At 65.4% G+C, this 14223-nt stretch overlaps 1 long non-coding RNA gene across 1 annotated transcript; it reads left to right on the forward strand.

Moving 5' to 3' along the window:
- Window positions 1–629: 629 nt before the first annotated feature.
- LOC140000375 (uncharacterized) lies at window positions 630–2321 on the forward strand. The gene is made up of 3 exons (XR_011805519.1): window positions 630–1110; window positions 1189–1511; window positions 2256–2321. It is a non-coding gene; the product is annotated as an uncharacterized lncRNA (long non-coding RNA).
- The last annotated feature ends 11902 nt before the right edge of the window (window positions 2322–14223 follow it).

Consider the following 14223-nt stretch of genomic DNA (forward strand, 5'->3'; position numbering starts at 1 on the left):
CATCATCCCCCACCCCACCTTGTCCCCCCCCCATGCTTGGGGTCCCCCCGGTGTCCCCGCAGATGTGGACGAGTGCCAGGAGCATGGGGCCGAGTTGTGTGGGGCCGAGCGCTGCGAGAACCTGCCCGGATCCTACCGCTGCGTGCCCCCCTGCCAGCCCGGCTACCGGCCCCGGGACGGCGGGGGGTGTGAGGGTACGGGGCCATAGGGACGGGGACAGGGCCATGGGGATGGGGATGGGGCCATGGGGACGGGGATGAAGCCATGGGGATGGGGACGGGGCCATGGGGATGGGGATGGGGCCATGGGGACGGGGATGAGGCCATGGGGATGGGGATGGGGCCATGGGGATGGGGATGGGGCCATGGGGATGGGGATGGGGCCATGGGAACGGGGATGGGGCCATGGGGATGGGGATGGGGCCATGGGGATGGGGACAGGGCCATGGGGACGGGGATGGGGCCATGGGGACGGGGATGGGGCCATGGGGACAGGGACTGGGGCACGGGGATGGGGATGGGGGTACGGAGAGGCTGAGGGGACCCTGAGGGGCCATGGCATGGGGGACATCAGGGACAAGCCAATGGGGCACAATAGGGACAAAGCTATGGGGGACATGGAAAAAACAACGGGGATGCTGGGGACAAGCCAATGGGGTCGAGGTGCAGGGGGACTTCTCTATGGGGTCAGGATGGGGATGGGCAGCAGGGGACATCAGGGACAACACCACGGGAGATAATGGGGACAAAACGATGGGGGACATTGGGGACAAGCCAATGGGGCCACTGGGGACAAGCCAATGGGGTCGAGGTGCAGGGGGGCTTCTCCATGGGGTCAGGATGGAGACGGAGAGCAGGGACCATCGGGGGACAGTGGGGACCCCCCCATGGGGCTGAGCTTTTGGGGGACGGCTCCACGCTCCCCCCCCCAATGTCCCCACCGCCCCCTCCCCCCAAAAAAACGTCACCTCCCCGCTTGCAGACGAGGACGAGTGCGCCGAGGGGGGGTCCCGCTGCGGCCCCCACGCCGCCTGCCACAACCTCCCCGGCTCCTTCCAGTGCGCCTGCCACCAGGGCTACGAGGCCGCCCGGCACGGCCACCACTGCCAGGGTACGGGGACAGCGGGGACAGCAGGGGGGGGACACCCAGAGTGACACTGAGCCCCCCCCCTTCGTGTTTCCCCCCCAGACGTGGACGAGTGCGCGACGCTGCCGGGGGTGTGCGGGGCGGCGCGCTGCGAGAACGTGGACGGCTCCTTCCTCTGCCTCTGCCCCGACGGGGGGCACGAGTTCGATCCGGTGACGGGGACGTGCGGGGGACCCCCCCCAGCGACCCCACTCCTCCGGCCCCCCCCGGAGCCGTGGAAGCCCCCCCGGGCTTGGCGGCGTGCTTCAGCCCCGCCTGCGGGGTGCTGGCGCCCAACGTCAGCCGGCAGCAGTGCTGCTGCAGCGTGGGGGGCGCCTGGGGGGTCCGCTGCCCCCCCCCGAGGCCGTGCCCCACGCCTGGAACCGGTGGGGACATGGGGACGCTATGGGGGGGGGAGGGGATTGGGGATGGCGTGGGGTGGGAAGGGATTGGGGTGGGAGTGGGATTGGGGATGGGGATTGGGATTGGGGATGGGGACGGGGATAGGGATGGGGATGGGGATGGGGATGGGGATGGGGATGGGGATGGGGATGGGGATGGGGATGGGGATGGGGATGGGGATGGGGATTGGGACTGGGATGGGAAGGGATGGGGATAGGACTGGGATGGGATGGGATGGGATTGGGATTGGAGTGGAGTGGGATGGGATGCGATTTGGGATGGGATGGGATGGCGATGGGATTGGAGTTGCAATTGGGACTGGGATGGGATGGGATTGGGATGGAGATAGGATTAGGATTGGGATGGGATTGGGATAGGATTGGGGGGGTGGAGATGGAATTGGGATGGGGTTGGTGATGGGATTGAGATAGATTGGGATTGGGACTGGGATGGAATGGGGATGGGATGGGGATGGGATGAGGATGGGACTGGGATTGGGGTGGGAAGGGATTGGGATGGGTTTGGGGTGGTGATGGGATTTGGGATGGGGATGGGGATGGGGATGGGATTGTAAAGGGATTGGGATTGGGGTGGGTATTGCCAGGGATTAGGACTGGGATGGGATGGGATTGGGATCGGGGTGTGGATGGGGACAGGGATGGGCTGGGGATGGGGTCAGGATGGTGCCAAGGTGCAGGGGGGGTGACACCTCTGTCCCCCCCCCCAAGCCGAGCACCGAGCCCTCTGCCCCCACGGGACCGGCCAGACCACGGGGCCCCAGGGCTCAGCAGCAGGTCAGTGCGGCCGCGGGGGGGGCACAGCAATGGGGCCCCCCCCATTTGGGGGCTCCCTCCGTTTAGGGACTCCCCCCCCTACTCAGGGGCTCCCCCCTGTATTTAGCGGTTCCCCAATGTTGGGGATGCCCCCCCATTTTGGGGATGCCACCCCTGTTTTGGGGCTCCCCCATTTATGGGATGCCCCCCATTTTGGGGACTCACCCCCCCTAATTTGGGAATGGCCCCCATTTGGGGGACTCACCCCTCCCATTTTGGGGATGTCCCCATTTTTCAGGGTGCCCCCTCAATTTGGGGATGCCCCCCCTATTTTGTGGGGTTACGCCCCTCCCCTTTTGGGTGCATCCCGCCTATTTTGGGGCAATACCCCCCCTATTTTGGGGTTCCCCTCCTATATAGGGGCTCCCCCGTTTCGGGGGTGCCCCCCCCAATTCCGAGGACCCTCCCCCTGACGTCGCCCCCCCCCTTACCCCCTTACCCCCCAGATGTGGACGAGTGCCGGGTGTTCGCGCCGCAGCTGTGCCGGGGGGGGGTCTGCATCAACGCCGCCCCCGGCTTCAGCTGCTACTGCCCCAGCGGCTACTACTACGAGCAGGAGCACCTGCAGTGCGTGGGTGAGCACCCAGCACCCCCAGCACCCCCCCAGCACCCCCCCAGCACCCCCAGCACCCTGACCTCAGCACCCCCAGCACCCTACTTGTGCCCTGGGTGCACCCTGCCTGCACCCTGAGCACCCTACTTGCATCCTGAGCACCCTGAGCACCCTGCCTGCACCCTGAGAGCACCCTACTTGCACCCTGACTGCACCCTAAGAGCACCCTGTGCACCCCGAGCACCCTACTCGCACCTTGAGCACCCTGCCCTCAGCACCCTGAGCACCCTGCCAGCACCCCCAGCACCCCCAGCACCCCCAGCACCCTGACCTCAGCACCCTAATTGTGCCCTGGGTGCACCCTGCCTGCACCCTGAGCACCCCGAGCACCCTAATTGTGCCCTGAGTGCACCCTGAGCACCCTCTTTGCACCCTGAGCACCCGACTTGTGCCCTGACTGCACCCTGAGTGCGCCCTACCTGCACCCTGAGCACCCTAATTGTGCCCTGAGTGCGCCCTACTTGCACCCTGCCTGCACCCTACTTGCACCCTGAGAGCACCCTGAGCACCCAGCCAGCACGCTGAGCTCCCTACCTGCACCCTGAGCACACAACCTGTACCCAGAAAGCACCCTAAGAGCACCCTGGCTGCACCCTGAGCACCCTCTTTGCACCCTGAGCACCCAACTTGTGCCCTGCCAGCACCCTACCTGCACCCTGAGCACCCTGCCTGCACCCAGCCAGCACCCTGAGCACCCAACTTGCATCCTGAGCACCCTGAGCGTGCCCTGTCTGCACCCTGAGCACCCAACTTATGCCCTGAGTGCACTCTACCTGCACCCTGAGCACCCTACTTGCACCCTGCCAGCACCCTGAGCACCCTGCCTGCACCCAGCTCACACCCTGAGAGCACCCTGCCCACACCCTTCCAGCACCCTGCCAGCACCCTGAGCACCCTACTTGCACCCTGCCTGCACCCTGAGCACCCTGCCAGCACCCAGCCAGCACCCTGAGCACCCAACTTATGCCCTGAGTGCACCCTACTTGCACCCTGAGCACCCAACTTGTGCCCTGCCAGCACCCTGCCTGCACCCTGAGCACCCTAATTGTGCTCTGAGTGCACCCTGGCTGCACCCTGAGCACCCTCTTTGCACCCTGAGCACCCAACTTGTGCCCTGAGTGCGCTCTACCTGCACCCTGAGCACCCTACTTGCACCCTGACTGCACCCTGAGCACCCTGCCTGCACCCAGCTCACACCCTGAGCACCCTGCCCACACCCTTCCAGCACCCAGCCAGCACCCTGAGCACCCTGAGCGTGCCCTACCTGCACCCTGAGCACCCTAATTGTGCTCTGAGTGCACCCTCCCTGCACAATACCTGCACCCTGAGCACCCAACTTGTGCCCTGAGTGCACCCTCCCTGCACCCTCAGCACCCTGCCTGCACCCTGTCTGCACCCCGAGCACCCTACTCGCACCCCAAGCACCCTGCCCTCAGCCCCCCGAGCACCCTTCCAGCCCCCCGAGCCCCCTTCCAGCCCCCCCCCCCGTGCCCCCCACCCCCTTGCCGACCACCACCGCCCCCCCCCCAGATAACGACGAGTGCCAGGACGAGGACGCGGAGCCGTGCATCGGGGGCCGCTGCGTCAACACGGTGGGCTCCTACTTCTGCTCCTGCGCCCCCCCCCTGGTGCTGGACGGCTCCCAGCGCCGCTGCGTCACCAACGACACCCGCGCCATGGGTGAGGCCACCCCCTGTCACCCCCCCCGTGTCACCGTCACCCCCCCCGTGTCGCCCTGTCCCCACGTGTCCCCATATCCCTGCCCTATGTCCCCGTGGCCCCCCATCCCCGTGTCCCGGCACTGTCCCCTGATGCCCCCCCCGTGTCCCCATGTCCCACATCCTGATGTCCCACGTCACCGTGTCCCCACGTCCTGTGTCCCCATACCCCCATGGCGCTGTATCCCCCATGTCCCCAAATCCCCGTGTCCCCGTGTCCCCATGTCCCACATCCTGATGTCCCACGTCACCGTGTCCCCACGTCCTGTGTCCCCATATCCCCATGGCGCTGTATCCCCCATGTCCCCAAATCCCCGTGTCCCCGTGTCCCCATGTCCCACATCCTGATGTCCCACGTCACCGTGTCCCCACGTCCTGTGTCCCCATACCCCCATGGCGCTGTATCCCCCATGTCCCCAAATCCCCGTGTCCCTGTGTCCCCATGTCCCACGTCGCCTCCCCTTGTCCCACATCCCCCTGTCCCACGTCACCATATCCCCGTGTCCCCATGTCCCCATGTCCCACATCCCTTCATCCCAGTGTCCCCCATTGTCTCCCCACATCCCACATCACCTCCCCATGTCCCCACCTCACTGTGTCCCCATGTCCCCGTGTCCCCATGTCCCCACGTCCCTATGACCCCACAGCCACGTGGCCCCATAGCCTCATGTTGCCATGCACCCGTGTCCCCTACGGCCCCTTGTCCCCTCGTCCCCATGTCCCCATGTCCCTAAGGCCCTATAGCCTCACATCCCTGTGTCCCCATGTCCCCCCATGTCCCTGTCCCCCCCCCCATGCCCACGTCCCCATGCCCCCTCCCATGCCCACGACCCCCCCATCCCCTATACCCATGTCCCCATGTCCCCATGTCCCCAAGACCCCACACAGGGGGACCCCCACCCTGCCCCCCTCCTACCCCAGCAATAGGGACCCCCCCCAGACCCCCATAATGGGGACCCCATGGGCACCCCCCAGAGTGGGTCCCCCTTAGACACCCCCCCCATGATTGGGACCCCTTGGACCCCCCCCATAACAGGGACCCCTTTGCCCCCCCCAATAATGGGAACCCCTCCCACCACCCCACAACGCCCCCCCCCTAATGGAGACCCCTTGGGTACCCCCCATATAACAGTGCCCCCCCCACCTCTTTACACCCCCCCCCTTAGCATCCCCAATTTTTAGGACCCCACCCCACAACCTGCCCCCCCCCCCATTTTTTTTTCTCCCCCCCCCCCCCCCCCCAGATGACTTCGAGTTCCTCTGCAACGTCCTGCGCCCCCCCGGCCCGGGGCTGGGCCCCCCCTACGAATACGGCCCCGAATACCCCCCCCACTACGGGCTGCCCTACGGCCCCCTCCCCTTTGGGGGTCCGGGCCCCCGCCTGCCCCCCCCGGGGCTGCGCGCCGACTACGACCCCTATGGGCTGGGGGGGGGCTACGACCCCCGCGGGGACGCCCTTTACGCCGCCCCCCCCCGCTACGAGGACTTGGAGGATTTCGAGGGGTCCCGCCGGGGCCCCCCCCGCTCCTCCCGGCCCCGCAGCCCCCCCAGCGCCCCCCAGGACCCCCCCCCGTGGCTCTTCCAGCCCCATGGTGTGGCCGAGCGGCCGGGGCGAGCCAGCGAGGATGGTGAGTTTGGGGGGGGGCGGGATTGAGGGGTTTTGGGGGGGGATTTTGTTTTTTTTATGGGGAGGGGGCTGACGGGGACCCCCCCCCGCAGACCCCCGGGACGAGGCGCTGCCGCCGGAGCTGTGCGGGGTGCTGAGCGGCTGCGAGCATGGGCACTGCGTGCGGGTGCCCCAGGGCTTCACCTGCGCCTGCGACCCCGGCTACCGGCTGGACGCGGCACGCGTGGCCTGCGTGGGTGAGACACGGCCTAATCCCGGCCTAATCCGGCCTAATCCGGCCTAATCCGGCCTAGTCCCGGCCTAGTCCCGGCATAATCCCGGCCTAATCCGGCCTAATCCGGCCTAATCCGGCCTAGTCCCGGCCTAGTCCCGGCATAATCCCGGCCTGATTCCGGCATAATCCCGGCCTAATCCGGCCTAATCCGGCCTAGTCCCGGCATAATCCCGGCATAATACGGCCTAATCCGGCCTAGTCCCGGCCTAATCCGGCCTAATCCGGCCTAGTCCCGGCATAATCCCGGCATAATACGGCCTAATCCGGCCTAATCCCAGCCTAATCCGGCCTAATCCGGCCTAATCCCGGCCTAATCCGGCCTAGTCCCGGCATAATCCCGGCCTAATCCGGCCTAATCCCGGCCTGATCCCGGAATAATCCCGGCCTGATCCCGTCCTAATTCCTTCATAATCCCGGCCTAGTCCCGGCCTAATCTGGCATAATCCAGGCCTAATCCCGGCCTGATCCCGGCCTGATCCCAGCCTAATCCTGGCCTAATCCCGGCCTGATTCCGGCCTGATTCCGGCCTGATCCCGGCATAATCCCAGCCTGTTCCCATCCCAATCCCATCCCATCCCAAACCCCAGTCCCAGACCAAATCCCACCCCATCCCATCCCCAATCCCACTTTAATCCAACCCCCAATCCCACCCTAATCCAACCCCAAATCCTACCCCAATCCTACCCCAATCCTACCCCAAATCCCGATCCCATGCCCATTCCATACCCCCAATCCCAATCCCACCCCAATCCCATCCCCACCCCCCCCAATCCCATCTGCAACCCCTTCCCACCCCAGTCCGACCCCAAATCCAATCCCAATCCCACCCCAAATCCCAACTAAATCCCAATCCCGCCCCAAATCCCAACCAATCTCAGTCCCACCCCAAATCCCTTCCCATCCCAACACAAACCCATCCTAATCCCACCCCAATCCCATCCCAAATCTCACCCCAATCCCATCCGCAACCCCTCCCCACCCCAGTCTAACCCCAAATCCAATCCCAACCCCAATCCCACCCCAAATCCTACCCAATCCCAATCAAACCCCAATCCCACCCCAATCCCCCCTCAAATCCCCCCCAATCCCAATCCCACCCCAATCCCATCCCAATCCCCCACAATCCCAATCCCCACCAAAATCCCACCCCAATCCCATCCCCATCCCCCTCAATCCCACCCCAAAACCCACACAATCCCAATTCCACCCCACCCCAATCCCACCCCAATCCCATCCCAATCCCATCCCAATCCCCCTCAATCCCACCCCAATCCCCCCCAATCCCAATCCCACCCCAATCCCCCCCAACCCCCCCCCCAATCCCACCCCAAATCCCACCCCATTCCCCCCCCAATCTCCCCCAATCCCCCCAAAACCCCCCAATCCCACCCCAATCCCACCCCAAATCCCCCCCAACCCCCCTTAATCCCCCTCCCCGACCCCCCCTGACCCCCCCCCTTTTCCCCGCAGACCTCGACGAGTGCTCGGAGGCCGCCCTGTGCCGGGGGGGGCGCTGCCTCAACACCCCCGGCTCCTTCCGCTGCCTCTGCCCCCCCGGCTCTGTCCCGGCGCAGGGACCCCCCCGCTGCATCCCCGCGCGCCCCCCGGCCTGAGCCCCCCCCTCCCCATCCCGGGGGGGGGGCCCTGTATTTATTGTCTGTATATATCGGAGCTGGGGGGGGGGGGGGATGGAGAGACACTGGGGGGCACCGTCCGGCATCCCCCCCCCGCCCGCTGTGGGGTGAGGTGGGGGGGGGGCTCCTGGGGGTGCCCATGGGGGTGCCCGGCCCCCCGCTCCCTCCCCCCCCGTCCATGTGAGCCCCCCCTCACTTCCCCCCCAATTTTTACAGAATAAAGGTTTTCTATAAAATGAGCTGGGGGGGGGGGAGTTCTTTCATCCTAATAGGGTCGGGTGGGGGGGGGGCTGTGGTGTCACAGGGACTGGGACCCCAAATGGGACCCCCCCCTCATGAGTCTGGACCCCTCTACTTGGGACTGGGACCCCTCTATGGGTTTGGGACCCCCCCCAGTGGGACTGGGACCCCCCCCATGTATCTGCTCCCCCCCTCAATGTGTCTGCCCCCCCAATGGGACTGGGAGCCCCCCATGTGTCTGGGACCTCTCCATGGGTTTGGGGACCCCCCCCAATGGGATCAGGATCCCACCCCAATGGTGCTGTGACCCCCCCCCCCCATGGGTCTGTGACCCCCCAATGGGACCGGGAACCCCCCTATTGGACCTGGGACCCCCCCCATGTGTCTGGGACCCCCCCCATGTGTCTGGGACCCCCCCCCCATGCATCTGGGACCCCCAACCCCCCCCAGTGACCACAGCGAGCCCGTCGCGCTTCGAGCCCCCCGTTTATTGCCCCCCCTCGTCCAGCAGCCCCCCGTCCTCCTCGGGGGGGTCCGGGGGGGGGCGCAGCGCGGCGCTGACCCCGTGCAGCTCCAGCAGCTGCTGGAAGGCCGCCAGCAGCAGCAGCGCCGCCGTCACCCCCAGCAGCAGGTAGGCTGGGGGGGGGGGACACAGCGGTCAGAGACCCCCACCCCCCCGTGGAGACCCCCACCCCATGGAGAGATCCCCATGGAGACCCCCCCCCAATGAAGACCCAATCCGCCATGGTGACCCCATCCATGAAGACCCCGCCACCATGAAGACCCCACCCCAATGGAGACCCAACCACCATGGAGACCCCAACCATGAAGACCCCAACCACCATAAAGACACCACCAGAAAGACCCCACCCCAATGGAGACCCCAACCACGGAGACCCCAACCATGGAGAACCCAACCACCATAGAGACCCCAACCATGAAGTCCCCCAACCACGAAGACCCCAACCACGAAGACCCCAACCATGAAGACCCCACCCCAATGGAGACCGCGCCCCAGTGGAGACCCAACCACCATGGAGACCCCAACCATGGAGACCCAACCACCATAAAGACACCACCCCAATGGAGACCCCAACCACGAAGACCCCAACCACGAAGATCCCAACCATGAAGACCCCAACCATCTAAACCCCAACCATGGAGACCCCAACCATGAAGACCCCAACCATGAAGACCCCAACCATAAAGACCCCAACCATGAAGACCCCAACCATCTAAACCCCAACCACGGAGACCCCAACCATGGAGAACCCAACCACCATAGAGACCCCAACCATGAAGTCCCCCAACCACGAAGACCCCAACCACGAAGACCCCAACCATGAAGACCCCAACCATAAAGACCCCAACCATGAAGACCCCAACCATCTAAACCCCAACCATGGAGACCCCAACCATGAAGACCCCAACCATGAAGACCCCAACCATAAAGACCCCAACCATGAAGACCCCAACCACCATGGAGAACCCAACCATGAAGACCCCCAACCACGAAGATCCAACCACCATGAAGACCCCAACCATGAGGACCCCAACCACCTAAACCCCAACCATGGAGACACCAACCATGAAGACCCCAACCATGAAGACCCCACCACCATAAAGACCCCACCCCAATGAAGACCCCCCCCACCAAGAAGACCCCAACCACATAGCCCCAACCCCCACATAACCCCAACCCCAGATCCCCAAACCCCAACGCCCCCCACCCCAACGCCCCCCCCCAACCCCCCGCCCCCGCTCACCGGCCAAGGCCACCCGGTAGAGGTGGCGCGGGGGCTGCCCCTCCGGTGCCCCCGCCGCGTCCCCCAGCCCCACGGTGGTGACGGCCATGCCGCAGAAGAAGACGGCGTCCAAGAAGCTCCCGGAGCCCCCCAGGGCCCACAGGGCGGCGGCAGGCAGCAGCACGAAGCCCCCCGCCACCGCCACCGCCAGCAGCCCCAAATGGAGCCCGGCGGCCCCCCGGGGGCTCCAACCCCACCGCGTCCTCAGGTAGCGCCGGGGCCACCGGGTGACCGGCACCGAAAGCCACCGGGCCACCACCGCCAACGTCAACACCGTGAAGGGGACGCCCAGCGCCGCGTAGGCCAAGCAGAAGGCTTTGCCCCCCGGGGACAGGGGGGCCACGGGGCCGTAGCCTGGGGGGGGGGGGGAAATTTAGGGGGGGGACCCCCCCCGGTAAGTGAAAGGGGAGGGGGGACCCCTGGGGGTGGTGGGGGGAGGTTGGGGGCTTGGTGGTGATGGGGGTCCTGGGCGAACTGGGGGGCTCTGTGGGCTGGGGGGGTCCTGGTGGGGCTGGGGGGGGGCCTGGGGGTCCCAGTGCTAAAGGGGGTCCCAAAACCCATGGGGGTCCTGAGGTTCTCAGGGGGCTCGGTGCCTATGGGGGGCCATGGAGGGTCCTGGTGCCCACGGGGGTCCTGGTGTTCATGGGGGTCCCGGTGTTCTTGGGGGGGTCCCGGGGGGGCCTGGTGCTCAGAGGCGTCCTGGGGGAATTGGTGCTCATGGGGGTCCTGGGGTTCATGGGGGTCCCGGGGGTCTCAATGCCCTTGGGGGGGTCCTGGTGCCCATGGGGTTCTTTAGGAGGGTCCCAATTCGGAGGGGGGGTCCCGATTTGGGGGCGGGGGGGCTCCTTACCCACAGTGGTGAGCAGGGTGGTGGAGAAGAAGAAGGCGGAGGCCAGGTCCCACCGCGGGGTCCCGGAGGCGTTGAGGGTCCCGGGGGGGGTCCCGAGGGTCCGCGCCCCCCCCTCCAGCACCCAGAGCCCCAGGGTGCCCAGCAGCAGCAGCCCCCCCTGGGCCACCGTGTGGCCTTGGGGACGTGGTGGCCATGGGGACATGGTGGATATGGGGACATGGTCATCCTGGGGACATGGTGGCCACGGAGACATGGTGGCCATGGGGATGTGGTGGCCATGGGGACATGGTGGCCTTGGGGACAAGATGGCCGCCGTGGCCAGGAAATGGCCACGACACCTCAGGGACAGCCCTAGGGCCACCACGGCCACCGTGTGGCCTTGGGGATGTGGTGGCCACGGAGATGTGGTGGCAACAGGGATGTGGTGGATCTGGGGACATGGTGGTCTTGGGGAAGTGGTAGCCCTGGGGACGTGGTGGCCTTGGGGACAAGATGGCCGCCGTGGCCAGGAAATGGCCACGACACCTCAGGGACAGCCCTAGGGCCACCACGGCCACCGTGTGGCCTTGGGGACGTGGTGGCCTTGGGGATAAGATGGCGCTGGGGACATGGTGGATATGGGGCCGTGGGGGCTATGGGGCCATGGGGGCTATGGGGACGTGGTGGCCCTGGGGACATGGTGGCCTTGGTGACGTCATGGCTTTGGTTGCCATCATGGCTTTGGTGACGTGGTGGCCTTGGTGACGTCATCACCTTGGTGGCACGGTGGCCTTGCTGACATCACACCCTTGCTGACGTCACGGCCCCGCGCGCCCGTCCCCATGGCAACCGCCACTTCCGGCCCCGCCCCGCCGCTCCGCCAACAGCTTCCTCCCGCGCTCCTCACGTGACCGGAAGCGGAAGCGCCATGGAGCCCCCGGGAGCGGCGGCGGGGCTCGGTGCGGACCCCCGGCGCCCCCCCCCTCCCCCGACCCCCCCCGACCCCCCCTCTCCTCTCCTCTCCTCTCCCCGCAGCCCCCAAGCGCCGCGGCCCGGGCCCGGCCCCTCCGCGGATGGCGGAGCCGCGGCCGCTCTTCGACGACACCAGCGGCGGGGCCGCCCCCCCCCCCCACGGCCCGGCCCGGGCCTACGGGGCCCCCCCGGCGGCCCCCCCGGCGTCCTCCGCATCCCGCCTGCCCCCCCCCGCCGCCGCCTTCCTGGCCGAGCCCGTGTCCAGCCTGGCCGCCGCCTACGGCAGCAGCTTGGCCAGCCAGGGCCGGGACATCGTGGACCGGAACGTGAGGAGCGGGATAAGGGGGGGTGGGGGGAGAATTGGGGGGGGTGGGGGGGGGCGGCGGGGAGCTATAGGGGGCTGCGGGGGGCTATAGGGGGCTCTGGGGGTCTATAGGGGGCTATGGGTGGCTACGGGGGGCTGTACTCGGCTCTGGTGAGGCCGCACCTCGAGTACTGTGTTCAGTTTTGGGTCCCTCGCTACAAGAAGGACATGGAGGTGCTTGAGCGGGTCCAGAGAAGGGCGACGAAGCTGGTGAGGGGCCTGGAGAGCAAGTCCTATGAGGAGCGGCTGAGGGAGCTGGGCTTGTTCAGCCTGGAGAAGAGGAGGCTCAGGGGCGACCTTATCGCTCTCTACAGATACCTTAAAGGAGGCTGTAGTGAGGTGGGGGTTGGCCTGTTCTCCCACGTGCCTGGTGACAGGACGAGGGGGAATGGGCTAAAGTTGCGCCAGGGGAGTTTTAGGTTGGATCTTAGGAAGAACTTCTTTACCGAAAGGGTTGTTAGACACTGGAACAGGCTGCCCAGGGAAGTGGTGGAGTCACCATCCCTGGAAGTCTTTAAAAGACGTTTAGATGTAGAGCTTAGGGATATGGTTTAGTGGGGACTGTTGGCGTTAGGTCAGAGGTTGGACTCGATGATCTTGAGGTCTCTTCCAACCTAGAAATTCTGTGATTCTGTGACTTATTGGCTCAGCTCTGGTCAGCAGAGGGGCCCTTAGCAAACATGGGGCAGCTTCCAGATCCTTCTCACAAAAGCCACTCCTATGGCCCCGTGCTACCAAAACCTTGCCAGGTAAAACCACTACAGGGAGGCGCATCTCATCTGGTGGTAGCAGGCCAGTGTCACATAGACCCTCCCATGATCAGCAAGCCCAAAGTTCTACCAGTTGCACCAGTCCCGAAGCTACGTGTTAATGTGATGAGTCTGCTTGTCAGCATCGATCCCCCCTATCGGAAGGACAGAGGCAAACACAACCTGTGCCCCTGATCCTTTAAGTAGTCGCCCCAAAGCCCTAAAGCCCCTTTTTTTACTAGGCATTAGTAACAAAAACTTGAACAAGGTGGAGATAAATTAACTTGGCTACAGCATTAAAGATGAGCTTTGCGCAGTGGTCAATTGCTGGCTGGCTTGAGGCGCGTGGCTGAGGGTCTCTAATGAATTGTATGACTGATTCGGGCGCGTGGACAGCGCATGTGGTTACGGGGAAAGTATATGTAGCAGAGAAAAATGGCAATAAAGGCCTTCTGCTCAAGAGGCATCGGGAGACCGTGTCTTTCATCCCTTCAGGTCTGCCCCCTTCCAACTCAGGATATTGTATGATTCCAAGTGTGGAACCCAGCATTTGGCCTTGAATGCCACGCAGCTGGATGCGGCCCGTTGATCCAGCCTGTCCAGATCCCCTTGCCCAGCTTGGTGTCGCCCACGAACTTACAGCGCCCGGTGGGGCCCATCCAGCCCAGGCACGTGTCACATGGGACCCTTGGTGACCTCCCTTGGTGACACCCCAGGGGTCCGCCTTATATGACTGCAGCTGTGGCTCGGACCCTCAGCGTCGGTGCACGGCAGTGACGGACAGGGCAGGAGCACTGGGCCTTCGAGGAGTCCCCGAGCATAGCCCACGCCTGCCCGAAGGAGCCTCCGTTTTCTATTTGAGAACTCTCCCACTCCAGAGGCTCCTTCTGAATCTGATGAGGAGGGAGGCATGCCCCCCAGGCAGCCCAGGCTGGCCTGGCAGGAGACCTGGTCTTCTGAGGGCAGCAACCGGCCAGCAGAGGACAGCTTGCTGGCAGAGGACAGCACCCCGGTAGAGGACATTTTGCCGGCAGAGGA

Source organism: Anas platyrhynchos, chromosome 33, assembly GCF_047663525.1.
Source record: "Anas platyrhynchos isolate ZD024472 breed Pekin duck chromosome 33, IASCAAS_PekinDuck_T2T, whole genome shotgun sequence".
In the NCBI taxonomy this organism is placed as follows: Eukaryota; Metazoa; Chordata; class Aves; order Anseriformes; family Anatidae; genus Anas; species Anas platyrhynchos.